The sequence below is a fragment of the Zosterops lateralis genome, assembly GCF_965231275.1.
Source record: "Zosterops lateralis genome assembly, chromosome: Z".
Taxonomy (NCBI): Eukaryota; Metazoa; Chordata; class Aves; order Passeriformes; family Zosteropidae; genus Zosterops; species Zosterops lateralis.
The window spans coordinates 64,100,648-64,126,377 of NC_139800.1; the positions used below are offsets into that span (position 1 = coordinate 64,100,648).

Here is a 25,730-nt window from a genome sequence, read left to right on the forward strand (position 1 = left end):
TGTGTAATAGATACCCTGTCATTATGTTACTTAGGATTCCTAAACAAAAAGAATTTGTATCTTGGTTTAAGACAACTGGAAGGAGAACACTCTGGAATGAGCTGCCTCCCTTTATAGGTTCCACCAATAAGTGATGAATACAAGTAGACATAAGTGAAAAGGTAAGTTTACTGACAACGGGGACAGCAACAGTCAAAAAGTAACAGCAAATATCCACCAGGTACAAAACTGCTAAACCTCCCAGACTCCACAGAACAGAGAGACCCACAATGCCTGGGACAGTCCCCCAGGATGACGTTCCACAGTTGAGTGCGTGGTTTGAAGGACAAAGGGAAATGTGGTGCGGGTCTTCCTTCCCCCACCATCTCTCTCTGCTCTGCTTGTCTCCAGCTGGAGCTTCAGCTTGTGTTCCACGGGTCAGAGGCTAGAAACTTGAGGAAGGACTCCCCCTTTCTCTTGGTAGGAGTAGTAATGGCAAGGTGTCTGGGCTGGGGTGACTCCTCCTGGGATGACTCCTCCTAGTCTTCTCTTGGAGCGAGGACCGATGGATCTGGACCAGCTTGCTGGAGCAGGGTCGCCTCGGTCTGTGCGTTTGGAATTCACCTCAATGGCGGCTCAAAACTGCCAGCTGCAAACTCTTCAAGACAAGAGAAAAAAGCCAAACAAGAATCCCAAAAGGAAATGGCTCTAACTGGGCAAAGACTAGGAAGTCAGCGAGCCAAAACCCATGTGGCAAGTCTGCTTGTGAGAGTTGACTTTAAAACCCCCCCGGTAGCACCCCTCACTCCAGCTTCCCTGCTGTAGGGTCAGAAGGAGACAGGAGCAATTTTGGGCGCAAATAGATATGGAATACAGCAACATTTTTTGTTACCAATGACAATTTGAATTATCTAGAAGTTAGGATGATATGTAGGCTGCATTTTATATGTTTCTCTGTAGTCACAAAATCTTGAGGGTTCAGTTTCAAGGAAATGTTGAGATTCACTTGTCAGTAACTAGAGCTCTTCAGAGACATACGATATCACAAGGCATGATAAAACCACAAGGACTGGCAAATCTGAATGCAATCCTGGAGGCAACCCCACAAAAATGCAGGTAAGGTAAACATTAAATTAAATCCATGGTCATTTCAGACTGCTGGTACAATGCATTATTACCCCACCATATTTTCACTTTCTAATGTAAGGAAATTGATTTTATGGAAGGCATTATTCATGCATTACAAACTCACACTGTGTTTTCCCATGTGTGTCTGATTTATGACATTTACACTTGCTTTCCACTAAAGTTTGCATCCATCTGGGTTTTTTTTTTACATAGTTCAGTACCTCCTTCCAAGTAGCAAGTGATAGAAAAAGAGAAAATGGCCTCACATTGCATGAGGATGGGTGTGGATTGGATATTAGCAAAATAATGTCACCAAAGAGACTATCAGAGATTGGAAGAGGCTGCTCAGGGAAGTGTCTGAGTCACCTTCCTGGGGTGTGACAAGTAGACAGAGCTCTTGGGGACATGGATTAGTGGGAGACCTACCAGTGCTGTGTTAGTGATTGGACTTATTAAACATCTTTTCCAGCTTTAACAATTTGATGAATTCTATGAGGTGTAACTATTTTAAAAAACAATCATATATAAACAATAGTATTCATGTGTGAAGTAAGCATTATTACTCACTTCTGATTATTGCTTTATCAGTGTTCAACACCTGTCTGAGTCAAATTGTCTCTGTGGCATGTGAAGACGTGGACATAAGAATGTGTGTGTTTATGAGTAATTTTTTCATCCTTTTATTTATTTTATCATTTGTTCTGAATTGTATTTAGTACTGTATGACTTTAGTAAACAATTGGATTTTAAAAGTAACCAGGAGTCACTAAGATGTGTTTGTTTAAGAAATAATGTTTTGAAATATACACATTTCCATGTGTCATACCCTGATAGACATACAGTTATTGAATAATTGTATAGTTTCATTGTAGTCAATCATGTGGTTATTTATGATGGCCAAAAATTGGATTCTTTTGATTAGTAAATAATTTGGCTGGCTGCAGTGCTTTTTCTATGCTTCCCTTTTATGGTTCATGGGAGTTTTTTCCTGTTACAAAGGTCTAATTAAAGAACCAGTTTGGTTATGGTGGTGGGAGTTGATCCACTGCATTGAACTTACAGAAAGCATGGAGATAATCTGTTTCCACATTGTTAATTGTATCGCATTTTCACATGGCTTAGAACATGCAAACAGATTAGCAATTAATGCAACAAATTACTATAGATAATGCTTTTCTTGTAGTAAACTCTCTTAAAAAGTGCTGTGTCGCAGACCGCTGCTCTTCAGCGTGCCACAACCTTCCCGAAGAAAGCATCTTTATAAAGACACTCACTGTGTCTGGAGCACAGGCACTCACAGTGATTTGGTCAGTTGTGGCAGCTGCTAAAGCAGCTGAGTGGCAGGGCTTCCTCAGGGAACAGAAGAATAAAGGAACAGGATCCTATCTTCTGGTCCTAGGAGCTTCCTTATTTCCCAGGAACTGGCGACCAAAAGACCCCAAGCTCTCAAGATAGCTGGGTTTATAGAGGATTGAGGAGGTGGGGTTAACGACTTGGGCCAGTGAGAGAAAGAGTTGAGGAAACAACCAATCGGGGAAGGGATCTAAAATGCACCAATCAGGAAGGGTAAAAACCAGGAACTAGGGTAACAACGAATCAGGATCAAGGTATTACCATAGGACCAAAGGCTCATGGGATTGTGCAGTTTTCTGCTCACCATAAGCAGAAGTCACTTAGGGAGAATTTCCAGGGCAGGGAGGGAGAACATAACTGCCTTGAAGGTGTCTCAGAGGCTGCAGACCCTCCCTGAGAGCATAACCTCCTATGTGGTGGCCTTAGGGGTCATTGACGTGCTTTAATACATCAAGCAAGTTATCCGTCTGGTCCAGTGCTCTGTCTATAACATGGGTAGTCAGAGGTGTGATTTACAAAGAGCTGGATACTTTCTGTTGTCAGATCTTCTTGTGCTCCACTGACATCCTAAATTAGAAAACTAGAAATGTTAAAGACTACATTCAAACTTATGCCCTTTAAAATCTGTACTGTATTATTGTGCTTATTGCCTTTTTGAACTTTTTAATACTGTTGTTCTATGGCTACAAATCCAACAATTCATCACTCTAAAAGAAGTACTGTCTTTTCTCTGGTTTTAGATCCATCTCCTTAAATTTTCACTCCTAAATGAATGTCCTCCATTTTGTGTTTGCAGGATTTAGTGAACACTTTTTCTGTCATCTTGCCTAACTGTTCTCTAGTAAATTTCATTATTTTTCTTGTTAAAGGAAGTGCTCCATCTCCTTAGTCATTTAGTTTCCTATGGTATGTCTTGTTTGAGAAGTAGTGCACACTTTCTCATGCTTTAGGATGTACTGAAGAACTGCATTACTGAAAATATGTGCTCATGCTTTCAAATAATCTGATAAAAAGAGACACAATATGTATTATCTATAGGAAAAAATATAGTGTATAAATATATAATTTAGCCATTGCTATATTTTTTGTAGCACTATTTCTATAGGTACTTTTATTGACTTTTGACACAGTTAGTGTAGAACAGAACATGGTATTTATGGGACGTAGGTGCTGATACTCTTTCTTTGATAGAATACTTAAAAATATGTTATTAGAAGAAACCAAAGTGTCTCCAAAGCACTTAGATTTTTTTAGCATAGTTAAAGCAGTGAAACTAGGTACCAGCAAATACTTCAAAAACTATTTTAAATGGTCATCTTTAACTTGTTATTAATGTTTTCTGACATGTACGATAATACTTTGATGCGAGTTATTTGACCAAAAAAAATTGCATATACCTTGATAATCCCTGTACTGATTCTTTATTTAAACGCTAGTAAATTTCTAGGAGGAAAAAAACATTAAGTGTCATAGGTATCTACATTATTTTTTTGGATTACCCTTCACTGTCACTGGTATTTCTTTTGCTGCTGTGTGTCTTAAAACACCTATGTTAATGATTTTTTCAAAAGTGCAGCAGCAGAGGCAGCTAAATTAATAATGTCAGACTTCAAAGGCTCTTGATCGTTAAGTCACATATTGCTAGATTGCCTATTGTGGTGTTTGCAGCTGTAACAGTAATGGAATTGCAGCTATCACCACTACTGATGTGGCCAGTCTTCCCTTGAGTTTAGATCGCTTCTTAGTTTCACACTGATTTCTTCCTGCAGGCTCTTTATTGCCCTTGCACTCTTGTCTAGCTGCCCCCTTCCTAGTCTCAGTGCTTCCCAAGTCCACCTAAGAAATCTTCCAAGCTGCAGCCAGAAGTGGACGAGGCCCCACGGACTGCTGCCACATTCTGCATTTCAGTGTCACAGAGGAGCACAGACACAAAGGGACTTCCTGCAGCAAATATTCAGCTATTCCTGCTTTCATAAGGTGAGGTCAGTTGCCAAGTAGTCAGAAGGCCAGAGGAAACAGAACACTACAAAAGCATGTATCTGCTCCTAAGTATTTTTCTTCCATCTAGTTGTGGGGAAAAAAAATGCAGGAAAGGGAGGATGTGGAAAATAGGATGTTCCACTGGGAAAAAAGAAAAAAGGTTAAGGTAAATATTTGGCCTGGTAAAGCCCCAAAGATGGATCTACAGATCAGATGAAAGGAGTTTGTGGTTAGACAGAAAAAGGGGAGATGCTGAGGGAAGCGAGAGATGGTGACCAAACTAGGCAAAATGAGAAAAGGGAAAAATGAAAAGAAAAATACAGAAGGAGCATAAAGCTTTTGTCTTTTCAAAATAAAACTTATTTTTGAAAGAAAACTGTAACTGATCCAAATGGGAGTGGAACGATTAGTAGATGGAGATGTGCCAAAAATAATGAAAAATAGAGAGGAAGAAGGAAAATATAAAAAATGAAAGGAAGTGGAAAGGGGGAGGGGGAACACCCTACATTACTTCTATTTTTCCGATTCCTGTGTTTTATCGTATGTCCTTGGGAAATCAGTTTATTGTGATAAAAGAACTTATGTCTAACAGTGGCCTGTCCTCTGCTTTTACTCACTGTTATTTTTACTGTATACTAGGCCTAAACAAGTGACCTCCAAAAGGTTTTGATCATACATCAGTAAGACCTTTTTGAGAATGCACCCATAATAGAGGCATATATATTTGTTTATAAACTGTATGCAAGTAAAATTCTATTAGTGCATTATGTACATTATAAAACGTTTACCAAAATAGGAATTAAAACAATGTGAAATAAAGATGAAACAAACAAACACTATTTTTAAAAATTAAATTAAATTTTGTTTTATTTTCATTGTTAATGCTAGAATCTATGTTTCTTCACTCCAGTGAATTGTCTGGCACATGTCTTAGACTGTACATTTCCCTGCCACACATATACTTTGGAGAGCACTGGACTACACCCTAATGCAAAGTCTAAAGCTTTGTGATGAGCTCTCTCCGAAGCTATTGTTTACATTTCTGATGGTCTTGGTGAGGAGGATGAGGAGGTGGCCTTCTTATCACAAGATGTAGAGCTGCCTCAGCTCTTCATAAGTGTTTTACAGTACTGCACCAGCAACTCATTCAGAAATAGCTGGTTAGGTCTAGTCAAAATCATTGATAAAAATAATCATTCAGCCTGACCACACTTGAATTTTCTACATTCTGTTTTCTTATATTTACCAGCTACAGGGAAAAAAAATCGGTTTCCAAAAATAAAAGCACAACTTACTGAAAGCAGTGGGCATGACTTTAGAAGTATCTAGTCCAGTTATGGCCAAAGTAATCCTACAGCTGTTTGATAAAGATGTTGAGAATTCAATTTAGTCTTTTATATTTTCCTGACTTTCTTCTCAAAGTAGGGTGAGCAAATTGAGTTGTGCACATCCTTTGAATTGGGCCTGCAATCAGTGCTTTCAGTTGCATGATTAAGATTAGATCCACTTCCTCAGGCATGACTTTATTTATATATGTCAGCTCTTGGCTTTCAAATGTGTTTAACATAACACATTTGGAAGTAGTGTGACATTCAAAACTTCAATAAAAAATTGTAGTGGGCTTTCTTGAGAAGGGTAAGCCCACAAAAAAGCCTTTGTTTTGCTGTTTTCCCATGTGCTCTCCTGTGTAAATTTATATAACAAAGGTTTTGGGAAGGTAAGAACTGTAAGAATATAAGTATAGACTTGTAATTAAAGAATATTTCTTTACAACTGTTTAACAACATTTATACCTAATGTTTGTATAATTCATTTTCTTATGTCTAGAAGCAGCAATTTGAAGCAGTAACAAAAGGCAAATGGTGATAGTGAAATAAAACTGATAAAACTATGGATTATTTCTAGATATTTTCAGGTTAATTTACATTTGAATGCTTTCTGACCTTCTTTATGCCCTCCACTGATGTATACCTGAATTACCAGACATTATTACATTTAACATTCTAGCCTAATATATCTTTGTTACCAGCAGATAATCTAATGCAATCTGCAGTTCAGTGGAAAGACTGGGTTTGAGTGCTCAAGAGATGTAGGACTTTATGCCAGCACAAAAAACGGCAAATAATATTAACCCCTTTAGTCAAATTTATACTTGTATTTCAAATATGTAATTGCATTTTAGTGTTTGAGGGCAGGTTGCTAACTTTATATGTTTCCTTGTAAGCATCCATCAATGCTATCAACGGTAATGTTAATGGCTTAAGGACCAGAATGAATAGATCCCAAAAAAGTGTGTTTAATCTTCCTGGCCTGACCTTTCTGCTGGGAAAATTAGAAAAGACAGTAATGGTTACAAAACAGACACTGGTTTGTATTGACTTGGACTGAGAAGATTGCTTGTCTTCAGTATGCTTCCCCACGGTGGCATCAGGCAATTCCTCTGTACTTTGTTTTTAACTCACTTTATAAACACAAATCCATCATTCTTTTAATCTGCTGGAGTGCTGGTTGAACTTGACTCAAACGATAAAAGGGTCTGTATCCTGTGTTGATTCTCTGCTATCCTTTAAGTAGTATTTAATTACTGTACTGTTTGTAAGACAATACTGGCAGAGTCATAGGAAGACTCTACTGCATTGTGACCTAGATCATTATCAATCAGATAAACTTGAAAAAGAGGCATACAGAGCTGGTTTTTAGATTTAGTTGTAAATAGAATGCATTCTATAAAGTTTTGTACAAGATCTGTTTTACAGAGGATGTTTATGAGTCTTTTCAACAAGGAAGGGCCAGTAAACTCTTTAATATACCAATACAATATATTGAAAACATATGCTGGACCACAAAAAGTTTATCCCTCTTCCACAACACAAACTAACAGACCCCTGGTCCTTTTCATTTACTTCCTGTGTTTTGCACTGTCAATGGACACAAAAGGTGTATTTCCAAACTCCAGCTTCAAAACAGAAGCTAAAGTATTTAATTTTTAAAAGAAAGATTAGATTCTGATTTAACCATAGCATTCTACAGAGAAAAAGAGGATATAGAGACAGTAAGGCACATATTATTAAACTTCAAGCTAATTAATGAGTCATGAGAGCTGACAACACCAAATAAGTTTGAGTTTCCATTGATTTATGGTGCTGCTCATTGCAGGATCAATTTGAGATTCTGCAAGCTGGGTCTTGAGGCTGTCAAGGACAGGTGCCTAAGGGTGTAACCAGGTAGGTACCTTGGTGTATATAACATGGGAGATCACACCTTTGGCCTCTCCACAGCTTCTCTTGAGTTTAACCCATTTATATTTTAGAGGAAATTAAAGGAAGATTAAATACGTTTGTGTCAGCCAGACATCAAATATAGCAGTCTGCTCTTTAGATTTATCCAGTCCATAGTAAGATGCAGCTTTTTCATTCCTAGTGTTATCTAAATGTTCAGAAGAGCTTTAAGCCACAGAGAACTTTGTACTAAAAGTTGTTTCTTCCAGTTCCTGTGGACAGTCTAAGAATCATCTTTTTCAATGCTATCTTATTCCATAGCCATGTTCATATCCAAGAAAGCTGCATTTACTAGACAGTTCTATTCAGATCTTAAATACTTCTCTAACTTGAGTTCTAGCTCAAAACTAGTCCAAAGAAAAGAACAAGCCTCCTGTGAAGTTTTGAGTGTTGTCAACTGCATACAAAAAAGTCCGCATTTTATTCACAAAAAAAGAAAGAGAAAGATTTTAGCTGCCTACCTTCCTCATTGAGGAAACATTTGAAAATATGGCTGGTGAAAATGACAGCATGAACACCAGGATAAAAATTAAATTCCTTTAAAGGGAGGGAAAAAATTCCATTCCACTGGCAGGCAATTCTAGTTAGCAAGTAAGTATGCGTTCCACTCCAGGTTTGAAATGGAGTATGACACTAACCAATAGTGGTGAGGAGTTATCAACCATACTAACTTTTCTTTTTTTCTAGTTAGTAGTAATGTGTTTACTAATATTTCCCTTTAAAATGTGGTTACTATGTTTCAGGATTAGCACCCATGAGACACACAGGAGCCATTCACATCTCATATCTTTCATTATACCAGTCAGCAACCTCTGTTATTAGGTTGATATGCATATTTTAAATCTTAATTGTAGAGCTGCAGATAGTGAGATCATTTGAATATATTTGTATAGTATGTTGCAAGAAATTTAGACACTGGATCGTAAATACATTCAGGTAAAATTGGATTAGTAAAATACAATAGGTAAAATAGGGGTTAGAGATGAATAGTAAACCAAAGTTTAAACTGTGCAGACCAAATAAAACTATGCATTTAAAAGAAGTAGAGTCATTACTACTGAATAATTCTTTAGATATGTATATATAGCAACATATTCCCAAGTATTTGATACACAAGATAGATGGATTCAAATTCAAAAACATTCTGAGAAGAGGTCCAAAATAACAGCATGCGAAGATACTTGTATCTATTTGTGTCTGATTTTAATTCATTATCTGTACATAAAATCAATATTTTGCACCAGGGAATAAGTTTTAAAAATTGGTGGGATTTCTGTACACTCTGGCTTTCATAAAATTGATTATTTATTGTCACATTTCTTTGATTCCAAAAAAGTGTCTTCTTTCCCCGGTTTCACATCAGAGAATTGTGAAGCTGACCAAAGGTCATTATCAAAAAAGCAAAAGAAACAGGCAGAAACCTCTTTTAAAATCTTTCTGTTAAAATGACACACTGCAAAGATTAAGTTAATATCTAATTCTAGTGGGTTGACCTTGGCTGGATGTCCACCCAGCCACTGTATCACTCCCCTTTTCGACTGACAGAAACCTCTTCCAGTATAGGCTTCCCACAGCATCCTTCAGGCATCCTCCTGCTCCAGGCTGGGGCTCCTTCATGAGCTACAGGTGGATCTCTGCTCTCCTGTGGATAGCCAAGGGCTGCAGGGGCGCAGCTGCCTCACCATGGGCCGCACCAGGGGCTGTGGAAGAATCTCTGCACCAGCACCTGGAGCACCTCCTGCCTTTCCCTCTGCAGGCCTGTTTCTCTCAGGGATCCTCACTCTTCTCAGTGCTATAATTTACATATATTATTTGAGTTTTCTCTCCTGAAGGGTGTATGATTTAAAACAGTAATGTAAAAAAAGTTAATAAAGTAAAATAACAATCTATAACCATATAACAGTCCTTTCTGCATAGCAAGACTTAAGGCATCCATAGGTTTGGGAAATGACAGTATCCTGCTCTTTGTCTTTTTGGTTAGCCAGAATATAAATGTCTAAGGGCTTATGTCCAGTTGCTGAGTGCTTCAAGGAGAGAACACAAATTTTCCCAGTTCTCACACATCTTTTTGTTCACACCACTCTGTCCAGCATGAATCTGGTCCATGTAGAGGTGGATGTTTAGTCCAAAGCCTGCATGGATCTCACCCCTGCAGCAGGGGCTGATGAAAACTCCTTCATTGTTTCGGCCTCATGTGAATTGTAGTCTGAACCCATGAAACAGTCTAATCACTGTATAGCTCAGCACCATTGGTGATTCCTTATGCTTGTAAAAGTATAAATATATGGAGGGAAAGCACCAGGTATTATGGAAAATATTGTCCAAATAAGTCTTTTAAAAAGACAGCCTCTCTCATACATAAAGCCAACAAGACCTTTTCTGTGCAGTCATTACCTCTGAGTCTCTGAGGCTTGGTTCTGATTTTTGTCTTGTAGACACCCCCCAACAATTCTGGCATTGTTTTTTCCCAGGAGTTGACTTCAGTTAAGTTTTTAATCCATATTAAGTCTGTGCTCTGTCTAATTCAGAATGGAGAAAATTGCTTGGACAGATATTATACCTTCACTATGCTCAGCTTGAAATTTCAGCTGAGAAATCATTGGATAAGTTACCTTTCCTGTCTGAGTTTGTTGTACAAACATGAAGTATATTTCTATCTATAGTCTTTTTCTTTCTTTTTTCTGTGCTCTCTTTTCCATGAACTTGCTCCATGGAATTTTGCAGAGGCAGGACTTAACTGTAAAATGTTGGTGTCCGTCCAACATGTACATCTGCCTGGCTTAGTAAATATGCTTCTACTGCAAAAAAATAGGAAATAGGCTAAGGGAGTGGAACTAAAGAGCAAGAGAGAAAGATAAGATTGGTAGCAAGAGAACTTGAAGGAAAATTAAAGGGTCAGCAGAAAAGAACTTCCCTGAGTAGCCTTATGTGTACAAAGAATGGCAAGCTTGCACTAGGAACATTTTCTTGCCTTCGGCATGTTATATATTTTGCTAGATATTTTTTCCTGGTTGGTGGTGGTTGTTTGTTTTTTTTTTTTTTTTTTTTTTTTTTTTTTTTTGTGTGTGTGTGTGTGTGTGTGTGTGTGCTTTGTGGGTTTTTTGTTTTTTGGTTTTTGTTTTTTTTTTTCCTTTTTTCCCTCATTGCTTACCTAAAATCAAATGACAGTGTTTGAGGAGACAATAGGGAACTGATGGCCTATTTTTTCAAAGGTTAGTTTATGGCAAAGGTTATAACTTTGGGGTGGCTCTTATTTTGCAATTGACACAGAACAGGAACTTGCTGTTCAGAACAGAACACGAACAATCTGAAACACTGCTCCTTCTTAAAAGCTTAAAGCTGATGTGGTTGTGGTAGTATATGGCACTTACAGGTTTTTGGGAAATACAAAGGAAACTTTATGTACACAATTACAGGCTCTAAAGAGTTACTGTTCAGAAATACTGCTGAGGAAATATCTACTTTAAATTCAATGGTGACCAACAAACAAAAATATTTTAGGTACGATTTAGCGAGAAAATACAATGAAAAGAAAGCACTTTTTAAAATCTAAGGTACTCATACTCTGGAGGATACTGCAATTCTCTTTCTGTCTTTAAATAAATGGGCAGCAAAATTGGGGAAAGGAAAATAAAGATGCTGACATATGAAATAGTTTCCATGAAAGAGACAAAGAAATATGTTCTGTTAGTACATTTATTATTATCTCAAAAGAGATGAGCATGAGACAACTTGATGGAATGTCATGGAAAAGGTGAATAAGGACTTTCTTTCTATGTAAGAACTATGGGGTATCATATGAGATAAGTGAACTTCTGAAAGAGATATTTCTTGTTACAAGATAAGCTTCTTGTAACTCATACACCTAGTGTATTTGTTACAGAGCTCCTTGTCACAGGAAATCATGGATGTTAGGAACTTACATCAGATACTTTGTTGTTACAAAGCAACAGATTCTTTAATAGAAGCTGGTAAAAAGAAGCAATCAATGGTTACACAGAGCTGCAAGTCGCTTGAAGGAGGGGAAGTAGTCTTAAATTTTGATGTACGTTTACTTAACTTTTTAAAATATATTCTTCTATGTAGAGGTGTCTTGTCTCTGCCTGGGCCAGCCCTGACACCTCGACAGTAAAGGGCACGGCTCGGTAGCAGGGTGAACCTCACCGACCCCTGTGAGTTCTTGTTTGCCCGAAGGAGTGAAGCAACAGCAGGAAAGAAGAGGGAGGCTGTTCTGGGTTAACTGCTGGCTTTATTCATCAGGGTATCTGCCCCAGCAGACACCCCTCAGCAGAAGCAGCGGGAACAAAGAGTGCAGGGAAAAACCCCGGGAAACCCCACAATGTAACACCTTTTATTGGGGGGAGGAACTCAGGAGTGGGTTTAACTGGGGACAAATCAGGGACCAAGGGGGTATGGCTCTCCAGGTAAATGATACACATTGTAACAAATCAATAACTCGGATGAGGAGACAGCTGAAGTCTGGTCCAACCACTTGGGGCCCTTACTGGAACTTTCTAGACTTTTGGAAGAGACCCCAAAGTGACAGACAAGACCCAGGGGCTGGATAACTTATGATTGACATATAACTGGGGTTGGGGTAAAACCAAAAAGGGTGGAACATGGGTGACATGGGGCAAACCATTACAACTTATAAAAAATAATATAAAACAAGTAACAAATACATACATAAAACTGATAAAACCAAAAACACACCACTACACTTGTAATGTCAACAGTTGTTGGAAAGAGGCTACTTTGCTAGATGAGTCTCTGCGTTAGTATAGAGAGTCCTATTTTAATATTAATTTATGTTTTTTGTAAAGAAACAGATATGTAATACCAGTAGTGGTCATGGTGCTTTCACTTCAAGCTCTTGTTTAAAAAACTGTTTCTTAAAAAGTAGCATGATTTTTAGGATTATTGAATGTTTCAACCTGAACCAAATGTTTAAGGACCATTTTCTACAGGATTGCAAATGCATCTTGGAGAATCAAAGTATTTATTTCTCTTGGGCAAACAAATACTTCTTGTGTTTACATTTGGCTGTCATTCATATTAGACACTTCAGTTCCTGGAGTTTTTTTCGTAAAAAGATCCCTAAACGTCAGGATGACATCCTATGCATGACCTCCAACAGATAACTTTTCCTGTAACTGTGATTCACATTTCTATTTGTTCTTTTAAAAAGGAAAAAGGTTCAGTCCATCATTTCAGTCCATTATTTGGTGACACACTGTGAAAAAAAGTGTGCAGAAAACTGAAAATCTACTGGAAACACACACACACATCCCCTGCGATTTTACATACACATGTTTTTGCTTTGTTATAAAACAAGGTAAGCGTAAGTGCTTATTCTATAATATTACTTAAACATGTATCAAATATATTTCTGCTGAATTTCACAGAAGATTTTATAAAAGAATGAAATCTTAGGATTATGATCTAAATATAAATTGACAAGCCCAAAGCTTTGTAAGAAGATTTGCATTAGCAAATCATCATATGCAAGAAATGTATCTTGTGTTTGATAGAGAACTCTGTTTTGAACTTTGTTCTAATGTTGTGGAAAACAATGTTATCTTAGTGTCCTAATGTTGCAGTTTGCCATTTCTATTTTCAAATACCAAGTGTTCCTACCTACATATGTTTCTTCTAGGACAAAATGGGATACCAGTGGATACAGGGTTTTAGAACTTTCCATACCTGCCTTTGGTAATTTAGAAGTATTACAACTTTATCATTTTCCAAATGTTTTAATTCTTTTTAAATAAGCAATATTCCTGAGCATTTCACCTTGTGAAAGTATTTATATTTCTCTTAAATCAGATACATAATAAATAGCCATAAGAGCAGATCAGTTAAAATTAATTTCTCTGCAGGGAAGTCTCTATCTTTCTCAAAAATTAAAAGAACACAGTTTTGTCATGTTTCTGGCTTACTAGTATGTAAATGCAAATCAGAAATTTGTGCTTTAAGCTCTACTCTTCTTCTTGTAAACTATGTGGCGTTTTAACCAAAATCATTCTCAGTTAAGATAAAACAAAACAAAAAATTCAGGACTTAAATTTATCGCACAGAAACGTTATGTGCAGAATATAAAGCATTTACACCAGGCACATGACATGAAAAGCAAATGATCATAGATATTTCAAATAGTCTCAACCAAAGTCTAGCAGGCAATTTGTAGGAAATTAAGCATTTAACAAATTTTTAGTCTGCCTTATGGATTATGGAATGCCTCATAATCAAAAATTTCTGACATATATTAAAAGGTTTGTAGACTGTGGCTCATCTCATGAGCACAACATTCCAAATTCAGCTCTGGTGGATCTGACTAGCCCAACAGTGCATCTGCTTATATATTGCTTATGTTTATTGACCAAACAAACAACTAGGGCCAAGAGTCCTTATGGCTGTGTTTCTGGTCACTCATTTACCAATTTCCATCAATATTTACCTTAAATGCAAGGCAAATTTACTGTTGCACTTAGCTTGTAAAATTGACAAAAATGCCAACCCAATTCACATTAAAATAAATATTGAAGTGACTTGGAAGGTGGACACCTGCCGTGAGAAGCTTTCCCAAGAAAAAAAAAATTAAATATGAGAGACTGTCACAATCAAATGTCTTTAATAATGTTGAAATAAAATCTAAGCACAATGAGAAAGCAGTATCTGTGTTTCTTAATGTGAATGGATGAATTGATTTGGTATGGAATTGTGGTTTTTATTCTGATGATATTTAAAATTAATGCAATATGGCTTTGTTGCATTTTGTCTTTCATCAAACTGCAGCTTAGAAGTGTAAAAGGCAAAATACAGCTTTCTGGTACTCATATCTGTTTTGTGATTTTGTTGTTTTTTTCTTTTTTCATTCTCTCTCAATTCTCTCTCTTCATGTGTTCTATCTATGTATATCTGCTTCCCCCTCCCATCCTTATTTGTTCTTTATATTTATTTTCAACTATTCATTTAAAAACCCAATTTATTAATTCTCCTTTCACCCTTCAGTGCAGCCCATAATACTCCTTTCATTAACACAAGTTTTTTAAAGTATTTTTCTGATTTGCTATCAACATTTGATTACTGAGGAGGAAATCTAAAAGCCATTAAAAATTTATCAACTTTTGTTGTCAGTTTTCAACAGTTTTTCATCTTTAGATGACCCAGAATCTTGAAATTCTGACAAGTTTCTCTACTGTAAAAATTTTGAGAACATACAAAGTGACAGAGGAGAATGACAGGTAGGATTTAGCAGAACTCAGAAATAAGTCACATTTTTTTGTAAACCTGCAAAAAGTAAATGAGTTGCATGTGGGTTTTCTTGACATACAGGAAAAAAAAAAAAAAAAAAAAAAAAAAAAAAAAAAAAAAAAGAAGACATTGGCTCTTCAGTGAGCAGGGGATGATGATGCACTGAATCTGCTCCCGACTAAATTTAGTTCAAAATTACTCTACATTCCCTCAATATGCATTTTTCTTCTTGCTCTTGTCGTCTCCCTTAAACTGTTGGTACATTTTGTTAACTACTGTTACCTTTGTTTGAAGCACAGTGTGTCAAAGTAAGATCAGGCTTTCACCAAGAGCAAACCTTCCCCCAGCCTAGGCAGTGTTTGCATTATTTTAATAATTTAACTTTTGTTGTGCCACACATGGTACACTCCCAGAAACTTAATTAAAAATCTGTTTGTTTTTTATGATAATTTAAAACATGGCTACTGTACCGAAAAGGTATTACTGCATAGAACTTGGGACATATGCCAGAAAGGCTTAAGTAAGGAAAGAAACAGGTACATTTGCTCTCTTATCTCAGTAGACCAAAAGCAATATTTTCTAAGGATCTGCATGGGAATTGAAAGAATAGGACATAATTTTAGCTGGTAACTGTCTGTACTGTACTGTCCCCCCTGTTTCTTCCTAACTTGCTCCTTCCTCTCTCCTAGTACCTCTTTTTATTCAGAAGAATAAAAGCTGCTTCCTTCTTGCTTATTTTGAAGTCATTAGACCACAATGATAGCATCAATCATCTCTTTCAAATCCATCTTTTGTCACTTTTAAACTTTGGTTTATACACTTTACCCACCTTTTGTCTGCAGAAACTGAAAGCTGCACAAAGAAACAAGTGATACCGAATGGAGATGCACTAATGCTTTAGTGCACCATTTGGGTTTGATAGGGATTTCAAATACTCAGGACATTTAAAAGTCCAATATTTTGCATACTTACAGGATTTAGGAATTGTTTTATTCAAATGTATCCATCATTTAAAAGCATTATAGTTGTTTGGTGATAATTCTGTTCTGTAAGAGATCTACAACTACCTGAAAGGACATCATAGTGAGGTGTCAGTTTTTTTCTCCTGAGTAACAATGGCATGATGAGAGGAAATGGCCTCAAGTTGCACCAGAGGAGGTTTAGATTAATTTTTTGGATTTTCTTTTTCACAGAAAGGGTTGTAAACCATGGTAGAATCATTATCCCTGAAAGTGTTAAAAAAATCAGTGGATATGGCACTTGAGGACATGGTTTAATGGTGAACATGGTTATATTGCTGGATTGACAGTTGGACTCAAAGATCTCAAAGGCCTTTTCTGTCCTTAATTTTTCTATGGTCCTATGATCTAGTGCTTTTACAGCTCAAAGGTGTTTGTGACCTGCCTGAGACTGAAAAGAATGTATTATATGGGTTGTCTAAAATATACACACACTTGTGTATATTTATATACACATGTGCATTCCCACACACGCACACATACCTAATGCAATATATTTAGTTTCAGACTGTTTAAGTGTGTAGAAATGTTTTACTTTATGCCCCTATACAGTAGTACTGGTAAAAACATCTGCACTTGAGTATCACTGAAAAGAGCTTTTTTTTCAGGCTTCTGGCTGAGAATGTTGATCAACAGTCTGTATTTCTTCTCTCCTTAGACAAGTATATAAAAAAGTAAATACTTTCTTTTCCTGGACTAATATCTTTCCAGTAGATAAGCAGTGCTTACCTTTAATTTAATTTCAGCCAAAGTAATTGGCAAATGCAAGTATTCAGTTTACATATGTTTGTTAAAAAGAGGCAAAGTTTTACAATTACACATCTTAGAATGATTGTTCTCCTGGGCTAACAAAGAAAGAATAGAAGTAGAGACACACTGTCAAAGCCAAGATGAAATTTTCTTATTCATACACCTAAGGGCTTTCCTCTCTGTGATTTAGTGATACAAGCAGGTTAGGAACTGTCTCAACCCCTTTTGTGTCTGTACAGGCAAATCTCTATTTTGAGCCAATTATTGCTGTAAATCTCAGGCTGAAGCTCAAGCTGTGGAGCAGAGCTGCAGTTACAGTCCCCTCCTGAGCTAGTGCAGCTGCTCATTCCACCGCGGTCCCTGCCCACGGACAGCTGCATCCAGTGGTGCAAGGGTTTGCAGTAAAACCGCTCTGCACCTTGCAGTCCTGGAGTGGAATATTGCAAGCAATGGACCCAACTGTGATTCCCAAGATTTCAGATTAGCGAAGCTGATTTGCAGTATATTATTTAGGCGCTAGATGTCTCCATGTGCTATAAGCACGCCACACATGCTTACTATGCTTTAAACAAAGAGGAAATCGCTAGAGGCAAAGTTAGTAGGGCAGTGTTCATAGACGTACAAGTGAGTTATCACTTTGACTTCATCTGTTTGGAATATTCCCAAGGAAATAACTATGTTGGGAAATGCTTGTATTTCCCGAAGCATTTCATTGAAGCATCTTGGATTGGATCAAGGCACCTTTTTTTTTTTTTTTTTTTTTTTTTTTTAACTGGCTCATTAGTAATGAGTGTGGCCCAACCTTACTGCGCGGAAATGGTGGGAGGTCCCAAACTTAAGAGAAGCCCGTTGTCAGATTTACATCAAAGCTGACAGCCTGAGAGGCTGAAGTGCCCTGAGGCTTCACAGTCCCTCTTAAATGTCTATACCAATTGATAGTCTTTGCTGTGTAACAGCTACAGGCAAGGGGTCTCTGAAATTCAGAACGTTTTGGGGTTTACTTTGAATTTCGATACTTAAAAAACATTAGAAGCCGAAACATTTTTTTTTTTTTTTTTTAATAAAACTAATCAGAAAGCGGAATCACGTTCTCCAGTCGGCTCTTTCCCCTGGTCAGACTGCCCGGACTACCACCGCCCGTAAGTAACTTTGTTCATTCTGCACGTTCCGACAGCCCCGCGTTGTCTTGGCTCTGCCACTGTCGCCTGTGGTGCGCTCCGGGTGTCCCCCCTGCCTCCCCAAATCCTCCCGTGCCTCGCACATTTCACACCACCCGGGCAGCACCTGCGCGTTATACTGTGGAGTTATTATTTATTATTATTATTGTTCTTGTTATTGTAATTGGTATTGGTATTGTTATTATTACTTTTATTACTACTACTACTGTTGTTACCATTACTTTAACACGGATATCGGCATCTAACGCCGTGTCCAGTATTTGAGCTGCAAATCACGCTGCCCAGAGGAGAGCCGTATGCACAAAGCCGAGGAGAGCACAGCACCCCCTGCCTCTTCCTGCCCCCAGCCCTAGGTGTCGCGGCCCTGGCCCCGGCAGCACCGGGCGGGCCGGGGGATGCGGTTCCGCGGGCAGAGCGGGGCCGGGCCGGGCAGAGCAGAGCGGAGGTGCGGCCGGGCCGGGGCGGGCCGGGGCGGGCGAGGGGCGGGCGGGCGGCGGGGGCGGCCCCGCTCCTCCCCCGGCGGAGGCGGCGGGAGCGCGGGAGGCGGGGCCGGGGCCGCGGGGCGCAGCCGCCTCCGCTCGGGGCCCGCGATCTGGGTCGCCCCGCGGGGGTTGCGGCCGCTGCCAATTGCGTAAGGGCGGCAGCCGAGGCGGGGAGCGGCGGAGTTGGCGAAGAGCCGGCGGCCTCCCGCCGTGTCCGGGGCGGGGAGCGCCATGCCGCCGCCCTGAGCGCGCCGCCGCAGCCCCGAGCGCGCCGCCGCCGCGCCGGGCCCAGGTGAGAGCGTGCCCGGGCCGGTCGGGGCCGCGCGGGGACGGGCCGGGCCGGGGCGGCGGGGCGCGGGCACGGCCGCTGCTGCTCCCCGGCCGGCCGGCCAGCCGGCCTCCTCCGCGCTGGCTTCTTTTGTTCCCGGGGCCGGCGGGAGGGGAGGGAAGGAGGGAGCGGAGGAGGGAGCGGGGCCGGCCGGCGGCGGGGCGGGCAGGGCAGGGCAGGGCAGGGCAGGGCCGGGCAGGGCAGGGCAGGGCCGCCCTGAGGGGCGCGCGTGCCCGGCAGGTGTGGGCCGCGCGCGGGGCGCGGCAGGTGCGGCGGCGGGGCCGCGCTCCCGGGGACGCGCCTTTGTTGGTTGGCGCGCCTGGTCGGATGCTGCTGGGACCGGGCTCGGGTCCGCATCGCGGCGTGACTGCGCTGCGACTTGTCACAGGCATCCCCGGGGGCTCGGGCTGTCGTGGAATGCCATCCTGGTGACCGATAACCGACAGCTGCTTTGCTTGCCCAGAGGCACGGGGGAAACAGTGAGAGCTGTACATCATCGCAGGCCCCTCTAAGAAAAAAAGAGGGTGTGCAGCAATTAATGCACTGCAGTTGTGCTACATCACAGCTTGGATGAGGACTGTGTGCTGAAGACACTACCTTTGTTTATTTAGTATTTATTGTATTTAGGGATATGGTTTCCTTAACAGGGAAGAGATTTTATATTTCTATTATAGATCTAAAAACAGAATAGCAGCTGTGGCTCGACAAAGACAATGTAATAAGGAGGATAAAGTAATACTTCGTATTTTTTGTGTGGCATTAGTCTGTTTTCATGAATCACTGAAAAAATTTGCAGCAGCTTAGCTACTGATGTGAAGCAGCCCGTGGGTAGCAGTGAGGAGAAGGGAGGTTCATCTTTGTTCTTAGGAGTCTACAGCTGTTTGAGATGCTTTGTGTACATGGATCCTGCATACTGCCCACACAAATGAGAAGTCTTCTGCCAGGTCCAGTTTGCTGGGCCTGCTCCTCCTGTCCTCTCTCTACTAATACAGTGTCCAGCAGAGCGTGTGCTGGGGACTTGAGCAAAGACGCCAGAGAAATAAGTTTGATGTATATCACAAGAAATGCCCTTAAGTACAAAGGGATTCAGGGAGAAGAGAGGGAGTGTGGAAGGGAAGAGGACAAAGACAATGGTGTCTTGTGAGGTCCATGCTAAAATGAGAGTGTCTTCTGGAGTTCAGTGTACAATCTCAACAGGAGCTGTGGAATGTGTTGTTTTGAGATGCGGATAGATGTTTTCCAGTGGCACATTGGGTTTTTTTTAATTACAAATATTAGCACATCACCCCCACAGTATTTTGTGGTAATAGTGGTGTTGAGGGTTGGCTGGAAGCTTTTAGCCAGTTCATCCAACTTGTTGTTAGTTGTTAGAGACATTAACTAATAGAAGATGGTGTCCCCTGTGTGTAGAAACCATTGTTTTCAGAAGGCCCTGTGAAATCCACTAAAGGTTTCCTAACTGTTACAGGTCCTGTGACTGGAAGTTACCTTTTGGTGGTACAGTTACCTTTTCTTCCAAGTTGACGGACCAGGTGACCAAAAAAGGTTGTTTTTCCTCTGAGACATGAATATAGAAATAGGTAGAAATACGTAGAACACAAGCTGTGGGACTACCTTGGTTATTTTACAGCTTTCCTTTCTTTCTTTAAAATTTGAGTTGATACATATTTGAGTAGCTTGTACTTCAAAGGAATTTAGGAGGTTTTATTTCCTTAAGTAATGATGGCGTGCAGTGGGACAGGTGATTTTCAGTCCTATTTAAATACTTCAACATTCTTACCACCAAGGCTGCAAAGAAATGTCTACATGCCTTGGATAGTTGGGACTAGGAATATTTTTTAATTATGGATAACTTTTAATGTGCTTTAAATACAAAGCACAGTTCTTAACTTCCTTTATTATATGCCCAGTGCATTTCAGAAAAGTTTTATTGAACAGTTTCAGCATACTGCTTTTGTGTGTTTTGAGGTAAGTCTGTTCAGCTTCTTGCTGGAAGTCTTGTTTGCAGAAGCGAGGAGCAACTCAATTTTGTTTCTCTTACCTGTTGAATAGGAGGGAGCCATTTGCTTCTTTACCTGTGGGAAGGCTCTGACTGCTCTCTGTGCTAGGATTGGAGCTCCATCTCCTCTTGATTCTGCCTGGTACCAGAGCTGGGGGAGCCGGGGAGGAGAGGGAGCCTGGTCCCCATTGTCTGCTGGAGGCTGATGCTGCAGGCTCCACAGCTGTGAGGACACACCTCTGCCCCACAGCGGAAGGAGCTCCTTGGCTGATGGGACACATCATGCATGACTGCAAGGAGACTTGTCCCACAGTGCTTGCAATGAACTGTTTTTCACCTTCTGTGTGCATGCACTAGTGATTTTAAAAACTTCAGAGAGAAGTTAGTGGGAAAATTGTCACCTAGTAAATCTCGCTTTCTGTACATTAAAAAATTAAATCAAGGGAGTATAATCTGACGTCTGTCAGTGAGGTTCATGCTTTGCATTAGTAAGGTTGTTCCGTAGAATCACCTACAGTATTCATCAAAACATGATGAAACTCTGTGTTGTAAATTGCAGTTTCTTGTTTGGAGACAATTTGTGATTAGAATTTGCTTATTTTTACCAAAAGAGATTTTACTATTGATTTAATGGAAATATTTTTGGCAAGACAAATGGGAATGAATTATTTGTAGATGTGGGTGTAGAAATCCACAGAAATATTTTCTTGGAATAGTAATACTGAGAAAAGGAGTAGAAAAGCGGAAAAGGAGTAGAAAAGTTGAGCAAAGATCTGAGGAAGAAAAGCAATACATTTGCCAATATGGAAAGAAAATACTGAAGGCATTAAAGAATGCATACTTTAAAACTTGTAACTGATTTTATTGCTTTGTTGTCAAGTAGGTTAGCGGAAGGGTATGTCCTAGCAGCTCTTTTATCTTTTTGGCACATGGAATTAATAAGAACATATGAAAAAGAGTAGTGCAGTCATGCAAGATGACTAACTATACCTGGCAGGATGTTGCAGTACTTGGCAGTAGGGTGCAGAGTTCTTGGAGTTTCCTCGCATGGAATTCACTGTAGTAAGCCCAAATACGAGTGCACCCACCAGCTCAGCAGAATGCATACTTAATGGTAGATTACCATTATTAGGGCTTTGTTATACTGTTTGAAGATTGTGATTTTGCTGTCTTGAGACACCCCAAATATGCTGTTTGTTTTTAATCAAAGGAAAATTACAGCAAGTTTTTTCTTCTACAAAATTGTGCAAACATATCATGTTGTGTAAGTTAAGTCACTCTTCCTTTCTCACCAGGCTCTCAGCTCACATAGTTATGTGATTTCTCACTTACTTTAGAGCCCTGGGTTATGTTGGCATTCATGCATACAGTCAAGTTATTCTTCTTTAGTTCATCAGTAGAAACACTCTTCACAAGACTTTGTGCCCTCATCTGTTAGCTGGTGTGTGCTGTGCCCTTCTGCTAGATTGCCACCTTCCATACAGCAAAATAAAAAGTGTACTATGTTTCAGCTACTGTGTATGAGTTTGGCATGTTAATGTCAGTGATCAGGTGAAGGTGTATTTTGTGTTGCTGATCTCAGCAGGCAATTGCAATGGCTGAGTCGAGGGAGATTTGCTCCTTGGAGGAGGAGAGGTGATTTTGGAAAAGTGGAGGTGAAAGACAGTTTAATGAGGTCTTAACATGTAGTAGAGGAGTGACCACATCACATCAGACAAAGTGTCCATCCAGGCAATTACCCAGTGTCTGACAGTGGTGAGTAATAGCCATCTGGTGAAGCTACTGCACTGTGATGCTACTGCTTCCAGCTTGTGTTGCAAGGACTTCTTAAACTAAATGGAGCAGTGTTGTTTACCCAGTAATCCTCAAATGACTTTTCTTCTGCAATCTTGTTGCTCTCTAACCTACCTAAATTCTTGAAGTCCAAAGCCTATAGTACTGCGTCAGGTTCAGAGACTTCTGTGCCAACTTTTTTACTCTTTGGAAGATGCATAAAATGTTGTTTGCATTCTACCAGCTACTTCTGATTCTGTGTACCTACAGCCTCTCTTGTAGGCGTCCATCACCAGTATGAAGAGTCCTTTGGGGGTTCAAAGAGTTAAGAGGTGCCGATGTCACAGCTGTGTTCTCACTGGATGTGATTGGATGGGATTTGCAGCTCTTAAATATTTTCAATGCAGTCTCATTTACCTTGGCTTATACAAAGGCAAGTAAAAAGAATGTGGGTGTGCAGCTGCAGTAACTCAGTTTTTCGAGGAGCATTTTTATCTGGTTGGTACATGGTTAAAACCTGCAGAGAGAGTCCTTCAAGTATGCACAATAATGGGTGACACACCATTTTCTGAAGCTTGAGTTGCATTGAAGAAAAAATTCTAAGAACTTAACTTTGCCCAAGAAAGAAATCCATATGCTGGTATGGAAGAGTGTGTGTTATTATACCAATTCATGTTTTAAAAATAACTTAAACATGACAACACTTTGATAATTAAGTGATTATATGAGTACACTTAGGAGTATTTTTGCATATATCAGTTTACCAAAGCTAAGTATTGGATCTGATTATTTTCCCCACTGCCTGTTATATTATGTACTGTCATATATGCTTATAATCTATTTATAAGAGCTTTTCTAATTTAATAATAGATATCTAATCTTACTATCCTTCTCTTTGGAGGAGGATTGTAGGCCCAGTGATTCAAGGTAGTGCCAGAAATCAACTTTACCTCTCCGAAGTGTATTACCATTACAAAGAAAATTTTGTGCTTTGAAGTCCTAAGCTGTAACTGTTTGGTTGGGATTTGTGTTTTTCTAGAGACCAAAGATACCTGTATACCACTTCTTATTGTCTGTATGAGTTTAAATGCTTTTCCCTGATTTTTATTTGGATTTTTCCCTACCATCTTATTCAGGTTCCCTAAGGCTAGTGTGGCAAATCCGTCACTTTCATGCAAAAGTTGTTGACTTAAGTGTAGCTATTTATTTACTTAAAAGTAGGCTTGTACTCAGATGCATCACTGAGCTTAGGCCAAAGCCTTCTCTAAACTAACCCTCACAATGTCCCTGTGAGGCTAGTGACCACTTTTTTTTCTCATGTTACAGGCTTGGGGCCCAAATAATCTGTGACTCATGCAGTAAGCTAATGGCAGATGGGTGACTAAAATGCAAGTTTCCAGTCTTGATCTCTTATACAAATTATTAAACATTTCATTTCTGAAAGTGGAGCAGTGAAAACAATTCCATTCATTTTGCCTATTTCAGCACATGCCATATTCCCTAATGTGCTTCTTTTGGATGTAGTGTATTTAAGTTTTTGATAATTCACTTGTTTGTGCATGGTTTCCTCTAGCAGAATGTGCTATTTTCTAAACAGTGAATGAAAAACAGAGTAGACTTCCCCAATTTTTACGTAATTTATAAAGATAAACTATGTCAAAACCAAAGGGTAGGAAAGTAGAATTCACTGGAAATACCATTTTAGGTACTATTTTAGATACACTGATTAGAGTTTTTTCTGGCTGCTGGCTTATGTTTCTTTGTTTCAATTAGCAAAATCTGAAGCTATTCCAGTTCTGTTTGGGCAAACTGAAAATTAGTGTCTTCTGGTCAATTTAGAATTCTTGAAAGCTTACGGGATGAAGTTTGGTGTCTAGGAACTGGAAAAAAAAAGTTCATGCAGTTTCTGCATTAAGATGCATCTCTGCAGCACTACAAAAATCCCTAAGTACATAAACTTTCTGCAAAATCAGATACTTCATCTGCTGCATCAAATGCTCTGTAAGTGAAACCATGTGGGTGCTGCAGAGCTTTTTCACACAAACTGCATGTGAAGGACAAAAGCCCAGTTGTCATTGGAGTGGGGAACCATTTTTCTTGTACATATACCCTCTGATCTTTGTCTCATTTGTAATAGTGATCTGCCAAACACCTGCATGAGAGGGTAGAAATGAAATTCATGGCTCTCCTGTATGCTGTCAGCCATGGACATGAGAGTAGTTTTACCTGACTATAATTTCGTACTTATTCCCACAGACAAGTTCTGTTCCAGAGTGTCTATTTAACTCTTTCCCTTGGAATGCAATCTTCTCACCATCCTCTCCCCGTCACCTCGTCATCCTTTCTAATCCACAGATAATAGCGTAATTGTTTTGTATGTCACCTAAACATATGTAGTCCAACTTTCCCTACTTGTATATAAGTTTGAAATTTCTTCTCAGGAAAGGCTTGTGTTCTCCAAGATTTCATTATACCAGCTGATGAAGATTATTTCTACCTATAGGCCTTCTCTTATACTCTAAATATAATTCATGCTTTCACTTCTATCTCTTAATGTGTGGTACTGAGGTGGTTCTGTGATTCTGTACTTTAAAATATTTAGTTTAAGAAATGTGGATCTTGGCTCAGGTGGTTTCCATTGGTTAATGTTTTCTGCATGCCGAGAAATTCACTAAAAATTATTAGTTGCTACACAGGAAATTCAGAAAATATAATGCAATAGAGCTTATCTTTTAAGTTTTGTATCTTTTACCATACTTATATCTGTTTCTTGCTGATTTTTGCTCTGATTTTCTTCTGAAAGTGGTGAGCATGGGAGAAAACTTGATGCAGAAAAAAGTATATATGTCTAGATGTCAGTAGAGTTTTTACAGGTTGTTTTTTTTTTTGTAACTCGGCTGAGATTTTTCAGGGTGTTCCAATTATTGTGATTCCCAATAGTTACTTAACTGTAGCAGTGCATCTTACTTTGCACGTATTCTTTCCACCTTTTGTACATGAGTGGAAAAGTAGGTTCCTTCCAATATGCTGTCTATTGTCTTAGTGAATAGGTAATTTTGGAATGAGGCAGGAGAAGAAAATGTGGAAACAGAAAGGAAAGCATGTGAGCACCCTGTTTGGAATTGTTCTAACTGGTGGAGTTGAGATTTGTTGAACTGAGGACTTCCAAAGCACTTCAAGCATTGAAATTTGTATTTCTGTTGTAATTGACTAGCCTGAAGGTCTGTAA

The 25,730-nt window shown here is 39.4% G+C and overlaps 1 protein-coding gene across 1 annotated transcript in view; it reads left to right on the plus strand.

Annotated features, from left to right (window-relative positions):
• Positions 1-17,330: 17,330 nt before the first annotated feature.
• Positions 17,331-25,730, plus strand: part of CEMIP2 (cell migration inducing hyaluronidase 2) — a 51,352-nt gene continuing 42,952 nt past the window's right edge. Inside the window, exon 1 of the mRNA XM_083883342.1 lies at positions 17,331-17,880. The gene's annotated coding sequence lies outside the window, so the exon portion shown is untranslated. The remainder of the gene's footprint in view (positions 17,881-25,730) is intronic.